This window comes from Pinus tabuliformis, chromosome 3_2 (assembly GCF_031772625.1).
Source record: "Pinus tabuliformis cultivar Carrire ecotype Pingquan chromosome 3_2, CPIR1, whole genome shotgun sequence".
Classification (NCBI taxonomy): Eukaryota; Viridiplantae; Streptophyta; class Pinopsida; order Pinales; family Pinaceae; genus Pinus; species Pinus tabuliformis.
In genome coordinates this window covers 362,453,615-362,466,047 of record NC_142302.1, presented here as the reverse complement: position 1 = coordinate 362,466,047, position 12,433 = coordinate 362,453,615, and the positions used below count along the sequence as shown (strand labels likewise).

The 12,433-nt window shown below is 40.9% G+C and overlaps 1 pseudogene; it reads right to left on the bottom strand.

Annotated features, from left to right (window-relative positions):
• Nucleotides 1-7,569: 7,569 nt before the first annotated feature.
• LOC149180943 (plasma membrane ATPase 2-like) lies at nucleotides 7,570-9,049 on the bottom strand (annotated as a pseudogene).
• Between the last annotated feature and the right edge of the window lie 3,384 nt (nucleotides 9,050-12,433).

Genomic DNA, 12,433 nt, shown 5'->3' with positions numbered 1-12,433 from the left:
ATGTTGCAATGGATGATCGGGGTTCACAAAAGAAGGTGGCATCTAATCCTGTACTCAGCCTTGTGGGCTTACCGAACATCGGTGAAGAACGCGACCGGGTTCACACCTTTCCAACTGGTGTATGGCCTGGAAGCAGTCTTGCCAATCCAGTGCGAAATTTCGTCGCTTAAACTCGCAATTGATCTCCTCCTCGGAACTTCAGAAGAAGAGGCTCGTTTCTTGGAATTAATCCAATTGGATGAAACCCGTCGTGATGCGGCTTTGGCTAACGAAGCCCATAAGAAACGAGTCAAGGCGCAATTCGAAAAAAATGTCAAACCCCGTGTCTTCTCAGAAGGTGACTTGGTCTTGCTTTATGACCAAGAATCCGATAAATTGGGAGCAGGTAAATTTATTTCCTTATGGATGGGCCCCTATATTGTTAAACGGGTGTTAGCAAAAGGAGCCTACGAGTTAATGGATTATGACGGAATCCCACTGGCGCAACCCCGTAATGGGTTGTACCTCAAGCGTTACTATGCTTAAATAGTAACTTGTATGCTTTTGTTGTATTTTGTTTTCGCTAAAGTGTTTGTTTTGGTCGAATGATCCACCTTTTTACATTTATTGCAGATGTCGAACCTTCTGGAGACATGTGTTGGATATGCCGACGGAGCGAGTCATAGTTCGCGGAACCTATCCTCCGCAGCCTGGGCCATTTTTGATCCAAGCGGTGAGTTAGTAAGTTTCAGAGGTGTGTGTATTGGGCAATCAACGAATAACATCGCTGAGTATAGCGCGTTGATAGAACTACTCTCTGATGCCATCACCTGTGGCATACGCCGACTAATTGTCAGGCTAGACTCACAACTCGTAATACTACAACTCAATGGTATATATTCCGTTCGCAACCCAGCTATTTATCGCATGTTCCTAAGGGTTAAGATTTTGGAAAGACAATTTGATTCAATTCAATACCAGCATATTTCCAGAAACTTAAACACATTAACCGACTCATTAGCAAACTATGTGTTAGACAGACATTTGTGACATTTATAAAAAGAGACACATCATCAATGTTGTACATATGGATCATATAACTCAACCAAAATAAATCCCGAAAATCAAAATATATATAAGATGTTTATCATTCATACATAATGTTTTGTAACCAAGACAAAAATCGGTCATATGACCCAAAACTCAAAAATGCTGGGGGGCACCCTAGCCTAGTGATGCTCATGATAGCACGTCACGGCCTATGCAATCATGCGCAAGAGACGAGTCCATCGTCTAGGCACAATAGTAGTATGGCGCTGCAGCTGTAAAGGTAGATCATCAATCCTCACATCAGGGATGCCGAGAGTAAGGCTCTCAACCTGCTCCTGCACAGCTGTAAGAATCTCTGCCACATCAAGGTCGCGGAGAATAACCCTCCCAGCAGTCTCCCCTACTGGGGCAGCAACTGGCGCTTTCGGGCGAGCTGTTGGACGAACAGGACCAACATCTGCATGCACACATGAGTTTGATTAAAGTCTTGATAGAATAAAGCACAAGGACATTATAAATAAGAACAGTAAACAGTAATATGGTCAAAGATTTTACCTATAGCGCCCCACTGTTCGCCATCCGGCAGTACCAAGTCCGGATCACCTCGGAAATCCATGCCAACATATGGGTACTCGGAATAGACCATCTCCTGGCGCTCGAACCACCTGAAGAAGGTATCAGTGAAAGTAATCTGAGATTGACCCGCATGCCTAGACATGTGGTCAACCCATCTCTGCATGCGTGGCTCGGTAGGAGAAGGCAAGTCGAGTGCGATGTACTGAGGCTGCATCAGTGGTATTTTCTCCAAGGCAAAGGCAGTCAGAATAGAACCATATCCAAAGTTCTTCAGCTTCCCGTCCTTTACCTTGTTCAACTGACTTTTCATCTGAAGAAGTACTGCATCACACCAGTTGAATACTTTCGGTTGGAGACACTCCAAGGCGTGCTGCACATAAGATCTGTTGGCAACATGTAAAGATGCGCTACCGGCCATCCTACCAATAGTATACAGAATGGACCTGAGAGACCTGTCAGTAATCTCACGGATAACAACCTTGCCGTCTCTGCTCGGCTAGGACCCCTCCCTGAAGTACTGACGGACATAATCCCTCACGGAATCACTCCCTCAGGTCGAACCAGACAAAGAAATGGGGGCACCCCGCCTCAACAAACCAGTCAAGAAGTAAATGTCTACCACGGTCAAAGGAATGGATTTGCTCCTGATCTGAAATACTTGGTTGATGGGATCCCAAGCATCAAGCATATACTGCAGTAAAGAAATTTGTGCTCTCATGCTAGAGATACGGAAGAACTTCAGCAGGCCACAGTTCCGCAACGCATTCACCGTGACAGGGTCATGGAGGGAAATCATGTCCTCCTCTTCATGTTCTCGTTCTCGCCATGTGAGGGTCATTTTGCTCAAAAGTCCCTGCAAAACAAACAAGAGAAAGAGTAAGATCTTGGATTTGATGAAAAACTGGCAAAATTTCATCAAAAAACTATGCAATAGAACTGCTTTTCTGTGTTCAACGCAAGTAGCTAGTGTCCTACCTACGTTGAAGGTCAAACTGCCTTAAGGCAGCTTGACATTCAACGCAGGTTTCGAATGGACAGCCTGCGCTGATGTCAGAGCGCCCTAGCAAAACCCCAGGGGCTCATGGGGGCAGGAAAACAGGCACAGAATGGAAAAATGAAACCATGAAAAGAAAGAGCTAGGGTTTAGCTCCCACCTGGTCCAGACGGCGCTGAAAATCGTCCGCAGAATCTCCCGGAATCAACTGGTGAAAATCAAGGCAGAAGAGGCACCTCCAGAGCTCCAACAAACCAAGTTCAAATGAAATGGTAAAATGAGAGGTAAAAACACCTTTTAATGGCTTTTTACGTAGTTCAAAGCGAAATATTAGGGTTATAACCTCATTTTCATACAAATATTATTCATTTCTAACTAAGTTTGATGCAGCAATTGAAGATGCAGTACTATCCTTGAAAAGAGAAAAGCTAGTTATGGTAAAAAATCAAAATTTGACTATATAATCGAGTAGTTTTAGCATAAAGTTCATGCTCGTTAAAAAATAAACGCAAGATCCGAGCAGTTTTAACGCGGTCTTCATGCTCGTTAAGAAATAAATAAAAGCAGTGAGCAAAGTTTCCTCCAGTGTTTAAGCTCATTTTTAACTAAAAAATGAACCTATCCCGGTAAATAACCATTGTGATCGTAAATTTATCAGCCATAAAAGCCTTGGTCGTGTTTGCACCTGCCACCTCCACTTTTCATTTGGCCGATCTTTCACCCCCATATGATTGTTTACCCATTTTGAGGAACAGCTGCGAAGAGTGATTTCACCTAGCCATCCTTGTGACACTGCCGTGATTGGAAAATTCCAACCTGTACCTGGAATCTGCTGCTATCCCTGTTTATCACTCGTTCCTCAAAAGACGAGTCTTCTTTAAGCTCTTTTCAACTGACTCGTAAAATATGAAAAGATTGCCGAGTCTTGGCCTTCCAGCTCGTTAAAAGACCGGAAGTGCTATCCCTCCTCTAGATTTTAATCTTTTTGGACCTGAGGGATTATTGCACAAAAAGATCGAGCGCTTGTTTTGTTCGGCTCGTTAAAGATTATCGAAAACTCATCCCTTCTGTATTGTTTTATACTTTTTCGGACTTAAGGGATTAGATGACGAAAAAGGAATTTTGGAGTTAACTTTATGTATCTTTTCAGACTCTCTAAAAATGAAAAGAACCGAGTTATCCTTGTCGTTAGACTCGTTAAAATTATTAAATAGCGACAAACTTGTCTTTAGACGAGAACGAGTTTCCCTATCGCTAGGCTCATTAAAACATAGCGATGGGCTTGCCCGAAGGGCAGGTTATAGAACAAGCATATGTTATCCTCCTCAAGCTTGACAAAAATAAAGAGGTACTGGTCAGCAATGACTGGGGAAAAATTGGGAGAAAACTAAAGAAAACTTTGATGGTAGCAGGTCGCTCTTGAACATGACACTTTTCCTCCGTACCACAATCGGGTTGGGTTGTTTCATTCACCGGTCACATCACCATGGTCTCGCCATACCATCCATATTTGGGGTAATGCTACCAATCCATCGCATCAGTGTCGCAATATGTTCAAGAGAAGTCATGCAGAAAAGAGTCAACCGGGTCCCATCCACTGCCATACATTATCCTTCATCCATTCATGACCGCCACCCTGAATCATATATCACAGATCGTTTTCACCTCCATTAAAATCATTAGCTCCGTTCCGTGTCACTGATGTGGGATTCATCAAGGCCCTCCTTTGACGAATCGCTTCTTGTCGACATCAGCTCATTATCCAAGAAGTTGATCTAGGAACAACCCCTTCAGTACTTTGAAGCTTGCATGCCTCAATGGCAAGTTTCTCACTTCCGGCGACAGGTATACATCAATGACCTTCGACCAGAAGATTTTGCGTGGTGTTCGACGCCAAGTCCTTTATTCACACCACGTGAATTGTACTGCAGTACCTTGAGGGTCATTATCATTATCGGTGATTCCTCTCGCGCTTGTTAATGGTTTACATCATTGACCGGTAATCAAGCGATGTCTTTCCATGTTCGACTTCAGCGCAATTATCACATGGATCGACTTGTACTTAGAGTGAAGATCGAACGAGTTTGAAGACCCCGGATCTAGTTTCATCCATCCGGGCTGCGATACATATTCAGGAAAAATAAAGACATTTGAGATGTACATCATTGCAGCAGATGATCATCCTACTCAAAGGATGATAATTTCGCCAAAATTATCAGTCTACCATCAGACGATCGTCTGTTCTATGTACAAAAATGAATTTATAAAGCTGAGCATGGGAATGCCTGCCTCAGCTAGATCATGAAAGCAGTATGAATCATAATGTATTGTATTGTATTTTATTACAGGTCTCCTCCCAGCAGATGGATGAACTTCGGACCCTCCTGGATAAAGCATTTCACCCGATAAAGGGCCTCATACTTTAGGGGGCAACTGTTATAGACATTTTTGTGCCTTACAGCATTGAGCATGAAATGTCCATAATCTAAGGGATCCAAAGTCCCTAAACATGTTTTTCCTACCCCTAGAGGAACAAGGCTAACTAACCGCAGCAATTCACAGAAGTTCTCCACCTGAAAACACTCAAAAACAAGCCAATTCTGGATCATGTCAACTGCTCCACTGAGCATATGCGCTGAATGTCAACTGCTCCACTGTCTACCTGCGTTGAATGTCAACTCCAACAAAGGCTACCTGCGCTGAGCGTAATGGGACAAGTGGCAGGCTCATTCCTCAATGTGTCAATGCCCAGGAAGCTTCCAAAATGACACTTTCATCAAGGAATTCGACTGGTGATGAGTAAGAGGTTCCAAATCTCCAAGTGGAAGCAAGAACCTCCAAGTGGACTCAAGAACTGAGAGAGGGAGAGGACACTAGTCAGATCTCAAGCTGACTCATCCTCTCTCCAAATATCTATATATGGATCTCACCTCCATGGGATCTAGGGGGGCTGGAATTTTGTGAATGTAAAGAATTGTTGTTGGTTTGAGACTGGATCATTGGGTGCTTAATGCTTTGAAGGGAGCTGAAGAAGGAATTCCATTCTTCTAGGAAGGAGATGCTGGATTGGAGCCCTATGGGTTGTATCTCTTCCTAAACCCTGTTACTTATCAATAAAGCTATCTTGGTTTGCTCCTATATACTGGTGTATTTGTATGATTGCATTAGTGTATTTGATTTACTTATAATCCTGAATCATTTATGAATATGAATATATGCCTTGGTGTTATGTTCTTCTCTTGTCGCAAGTAGTTGTTCTCTTGTCACAGGTAGCTGTTCTCTTGTGATCTCGTGGAATCAAGTAGCTGTTCTCTTGAGCAAGCGAGGAGGCAAGTAGCTGTGAACATCCAAGGAGAAGAGGATCGAGATCGAGGGACAAACAGAAGACAACGGTAAGTCTATCGATCTCCTCTCTTTCATATTTCATAAAGGAAGAAACCAGTGTAGCTGTATTCGTTTGTTGCTAAGGCGCTGTCACACCTTAGTTGGATAGGATCGTCCTGCATAGGCATTTTTCCCCACAACATCAACACCTCCCCTTAATTTCCTCAAAAATTAAGGAAGCCCCGATATAACTTTTCATAATATCTCATATTTTATTGGTTCAACTTGTCTTTCTGTGTGATTTTAACTTTCCATTATTTTTTATTTTCTATAGTGCCATTGTCTTAGCTTCTTCAAAAAATTTCTTTAAGTATGATTTTTTTTATTTCAACATCTAGATTGTGAATTATAAGCTTTCAAGATCTTTATCCATTTCCAATGATCTAGTGACATGGCTACATATTCATACCAACTACTGCATATTCATACCAACTAATCCTAAATTTTTATATGATTCCATTATAAAACATCCTTAATATTATATATTAATAAATTTTAGTTTAATAATTATATTATATAGTTCATGTACATATTCATATGGTAACTAATTGTCAATTTTTATATCGCTCCATTATAAAACATCCATATATATATAAACAAGGAGCCATTGCCGTGGCGGTAGTCCCTGTCGGGGTCTACAGGCACATTGCAAGTTAGCTAATAGCAAATGGATTGCATCAAGCAGGAGCTGGACTGAATTGCAGAACTTGGAAAAGTTGGCCTGGCGGAAATTGTCCCAAGTCTGGAGAGGATGGGAGGCAGAGCTCAAGGAATAAATGGACTGTCATTCAATCCTTTTATTATTTCACTTTGCTTCCTAACGCTTTGGCATTCAATGCCAGTGATACCAAGCAATATTGAAAGGGGTATATGTATGCTTTTTTCGCCTATGTTGGAGGTGGGGGGGCTCCTGCCATTTTCAAACGACATAAATGAAACCATTATGAACTTAAAGAAGCTTTATTTGAATGAAGATGCTAAACAGAAATGCACAGAATCATTTAGGAACAGGGTTTGGAGATACAAAGTGATCAAATTCAGCCCTTTCAATAATGCTCAACCACAAATAAACATTCGTTCAATCTTGACTGAAAAATTAATTGCCTAGACTGAAAAATATCTTTAAATCTTAAAACCAATAATTCATATAAATCGATCTTTAAACCTTAAAACTAGTAATTCATATAAGTCACTCAAGGCAGGCAGGTACTCTCAGCCATAAATCATTTCATAGTGGATGCAAATATTACATAGTAACAAAATAGCTATGGGGCCAGTTTCTTGACTGGCCTACATGCTGCAGAGCAGCGATCATTTGCATCCATCTGTCCAGGTATGACAAGAACCATTATGAACTTAAAGAAGCTTTATTTGAATGAAGATGCTAAACAAAAATGCACAAAATCATTTAGGAACAGGGTTTGGAGATACAAAGTGATCGAATTCAGCCCTTTCAGCCCTTTCAATAATGCTCAACCACAAATAAACATTCTCGATCTTTAAACCTTAAAACCAGTAATTCATATAAGTCGCTCAAGGCAGGCAGGTACTCTCAGCTGTAAATCATTTCACAGTGGATGCAAATATTACATAGTAACAAAATAGCGATGGGGCCAGTTTCTTGACTGGACTATGTCAGAAGCACTTCTTGCTGCATCAGTTGCATCAGCAACAACAATTCCTATGTCTGCCTTCTTTAGCTCAGGCGCATCATTAACACTATCGCTAGTCATTCCACATATGTTCTTTCTAGCTTGCAATCGTTTAACAATCTCGTACTTATGCTCTGCAATGACCAGTCAAAATCAGGAAGGGTATGGAATCAAACACTAATTAAGGAAATGAAAAAAATAAAAGTATCTGAGATAAACATTTCCACCTGCAAAATAATAGTTATAATATAAACCATGAAGCATAAAGTTCCATAACCAAGAGAGAAGGGAGTTGGAAATATAAAGAATTGAGTGGGACTCCCAAGGAAAAACACAGAAGTAAAAGATAATTGTTGCTCACCAAGGAAAACACCAGCAAAACCATCAGCCTTCTCTATCAGTTCATCAACTGGCAAAGTTGCAATTGATTCATCTTTGTCTTGACCTAGTAAAGAGGATGATGGATACATGTTTGTACCCATGCCCAGTCACTGACCTATCTCCTTGGCAATAGCTAATTGATCTCATGATGAACATTTGCAAGTAAATAGTTAAATTTCGGCTCGCTGCATTACAAAAACAGTAGTGAAATTGATGACACCATAACCTCACCATATCTGTGATCATTTTGAAATTTACACCAAGATTAAGAGCCCATCTAATTGTTTCAGCACTGTCATGGCGTGGGGGATCAAAAAGAGGCATCAATCCAATAAAATGCCAGGGCCCTCCTGGACTCTCCTTCCTGCCCTCTGGAACTTCCTGCAAACATTTTGAGATAGCTATAAAGATATACATAATCAACAAGAAGAATTTACTGGGAATATTCAGCCCACGGATAAAGCAAAAGAAGCCATATTATTAACCTGATATGCAACTGCAAGAGAGCAAAGTCCTAGCTCAGGAAACTTGTCAATAACTATATGAACTCGCCGCTCAATTTCTGGCTTATTATGTGCGAGGTTAAGAATCTAGCAGAAAGTATTTGGTCATTTCAGTTTTCATATAATGTGTACAAATAAGTTTTGAAGCACTTTCTAAACAATACAGCCCATTACCAAGCCTAATGAAGAAGGTCAAACATCCAAAGAACAATACCTTCTCTGGAGCACCTTTACTAACTCGATGCATTTTCCCTTCATTGTCAATATAAGTGAGAGTTGTCCTCTTGTCAGTTGGATTAAAAGGAAGAAAATGGACCTCTTGAATGCCTGCCCGCGCCTTTTACATCCATGGATATTAAAACCCACAACAAAAGATACAAATTAGTAAAATAAGCATAGGCCTGCTTATCAACTAAAATTTAATATGATGACATAAAAAAAATACTTGCCTCCTTAGGATCCGCAAGCATCCCAACAATTGCCGCATCAATGGCATCTTGATTCTCTATTCTGGATGCTCTTGCAGCCATAAGGATAATATAATAAAAAAAGGCAAATGTAAATGACATTTGCACGGAAGTTCTGACATGTTGGCACCGCTATTCACTATTTTCTATTTTCCATGTAATTTTTACAAGTTGTTCTGACCAGAAAGCAGGTGGCATCCTCAAGAGCTCGCATTTGTAAGTGGTAATCGACTCTAATTCCCATGATTGAATCAAACTGTCAAACCGTTTGCATATTACTAGACCTCACATTTGTACGTGGCATTCGGCTTTAATTCGCATGACAGAATCAACTGCGAAACCATTTGCATATTGATTTGGTTTCTTTCCTGATTTCTAGAGGTGCTCAGGTTGTATTTTAGCCATAGAGATTTCCTCTGACTGCATTTTGGCCACGAAAAATTAGGAGTATAAGATTAACCATGATTGCTTAGGTGTTGGGCAGACAACTAGCAGATAAAAGATGACAACCAATAGACCAGGAAGCAGACCACACCTAGCTAGAACCTGGCTTTCTCCATCAAACCCTTGATCCCGCTAGGCAGCGATGTGAAACTAGGGTTGTTGGTGGGTGAGTAATTTTCGTGTTTCAGGCGTGCACGAGGGGTCTCGTTTCAGAGTGAAGTGGAGAGCAGCATGCTTTAGAGGCAAAGAGGTTCACTGGGAGATCCCAGCTATCTGAAGAAGAGAATAACTCGATTCGTTAACAGAGTAAGTAGTTTATCCCATGTCAATCTTTTGCATGTCTATGTTTGTTCTCTTCCTGGTGGGCTTGAATCAGTAGTGCCTACTTGAAGATCATCGTCACTGTTGACAAGGATCTTGGTATCATTTGGGATTGCACACCATAAAGAAATAACAACCACATAAAAATACAATACTTCATGGCATTACGACTCAATTTATAATAAGGCTTTCTCGTGTTTTGATCCGCTCTAAAGGTCATAGATATTTTACCAAGTAGTAATAATAAGCCCTTTCTTGATTTACTATTTAACCATTTTTATAGTAACATTTTATTGTTGTTTACATTTACTAACCATTATAGCTGCACCACAACTAATTTAAGGGAATGTAGTGTTTTATGTTAATGCTGCCTTCTTGGCTTGAATTTCGTTCCATAAGCCTGGGGTAATCGCCCTTGGATTCACGGTGAGGCACTTGTAAGCCATGCAGAGATTGTAAGTGACAAAAGTAATGTGGACCCCACATGAAGGCCACGCGCCTTACTATTCAGTTCCCCAAAACAACCATGCAAGACATGGAGGATGCCACGTGACTACGTGACTACTTGGAGTCTCTCGATTTTGAGCTTGATTACCTCGGAGGTAAGGAAAATATCCATTACAAAGCTTCGATCTTAATTATATTTGTTAGCCTCTTGCATGCAAGTCTCATTTTTTTTACCGTTCCACGGAGCTATGGTTAATTGCAGGGCGACATTGGTGGTGGTGATAGTCATGTTATACTGTTTCTTCAAGAAGAAGGCTCTAGCAAACGAAAGGAGGATAAGCCGAAAGAAACTCCTCTCGGCCAACGGTGGATCCTTCACAATCCCAATTTTCACATACAAGGAGCTAGAGAAGGCCACAAAGGGCTTCTCCGAAGAAGAAAGATTGGTAAATGGCGCGTTTGTAATGGTCTATGCCGGGAAACTCAAAGGCGACTATCCCATGGCCGTAAAAATGATCAGACGTATCGACACCCATGGAATCGAACAGATGATGAACGAAATAAAGCTTCTGTCATCTGTGGAACATCCAAACCTTGTGTGTGTGATGGGCTACTGTCTTGAGAATGGAGAGCCCATACTCGTCTACGAGTACATGCCCAACGGAACTCTTGCTCAGCACCTACAGCACGAGAGGGGCCCATCCACACCTACTTGGATCGAGTAGCGGCAAAGACTCCTGTCATTGGCAACACAGGTGTTTGGCAATGAGGTGTGGTTCTACTGCGCCAGGCAACAAATGACAAGGCTAAGAAAATGGTGGGATTATGCTAGACTTAAAAGAGAATTTGCACAAAATATGGGTATTGGCTACCACAACAGTTTCTCAAAGCTCATGATCTGCTCTTTCCCAGCTGACCTGCATCCGAGGTAAAACAAGAAACATTTCTTAGCGTACTATGTAACACTTCTTCGATAACAAAGCAATTTATCCCGTGTCAATCTTTTGCAAGTATACAGGAAATAAAAACTATAAATATATTTTTTTGCTCTATTTTTATTCTAGATGATTAAATTGTTGAAATTTGAACATACCTTTCACTGTGTGCAGAACCTAACCAATGCAAAGAAAGGAAGAGCCGATCGAGACGCATGTACACATTTTGAAATGGGAGCAGCCACAAGTTTCCATTCCTGTAACATAAACCCTAAACATCATATTGACGTCACAGTGAAAACAGATAGGGTTAACAATTCAAGGATAGTACGTAAAAAATACCTCACCAATCAAAAGCCCAGCCGGAAAAGAAGCCTGTGCGCACCATGACACGGATGAGAGGGCACCAGAATCATGAAGGTCGAAAGAAAGCAGTAAATGTTGAAAGAGTTGCAGAGCATAGGACCGAAGCCGTAAGAATTTGAGCTTCTGTTCATAGGCAAAGAGGTTGTCCGTCTGTAATGGAAGGGTAGTATTGTGAGCCGAAGCCAAACCAAAGAAATGGCATGAACAAAAACAACTACTGTAATGGTGGAACTGCTGTAATCGTGGAAAGTAATATTAAGTCATTGTAAAACCAAAGAAATGGCATGAACAAAAACAACTACTGTAATGGTGGAACTGTTGTAATCGTGGAAAGTAATATTAAGTCATTGTAAAATGGAACTTACAAGTTGTAAAAGTGAAGCTCCGCTCGACCCTCTCTGCTCCTCTGCTCCTCAAACTAGTTGCTCCACACTCTCTGCTCTGAACTTACTCCGGAGCTCTGAACTTACTCCAGAGAATTAGCTGCTCGACACTGTGTGCTCTGAACTTACTCCGGACTTCGGACAAGGCATTTGTAGACCACCATAGACGCCTCTGCATATGCAAACAGCTTGCACTTGTAGGATGCAGGACACAGGATGCAGGACACTGCATGCAGGACACAGAGAACAGGTACCAAAAACTTAGGACAAACTAAGTTGTGCTTTTGATAAAATGTTCAGCTCGACAATATGAGGAAACTTTGGATAACAAAAACTTTTATCTCTGAAAACATTGGATATCTTATTTTTACCCCAAACATAATGTCTTGAAAGCTGCGAAGCCCTGCAATAAGACCCTCAACTTTATTATCCAATCAAAAATTACATAATAAATTTTATATTATTGTATTAAGTAATGTATACATATAATGCATGAACGTCCTATCTAAGAATTATAATAAACTTTATTATTATAAATTTGTAAATTATAT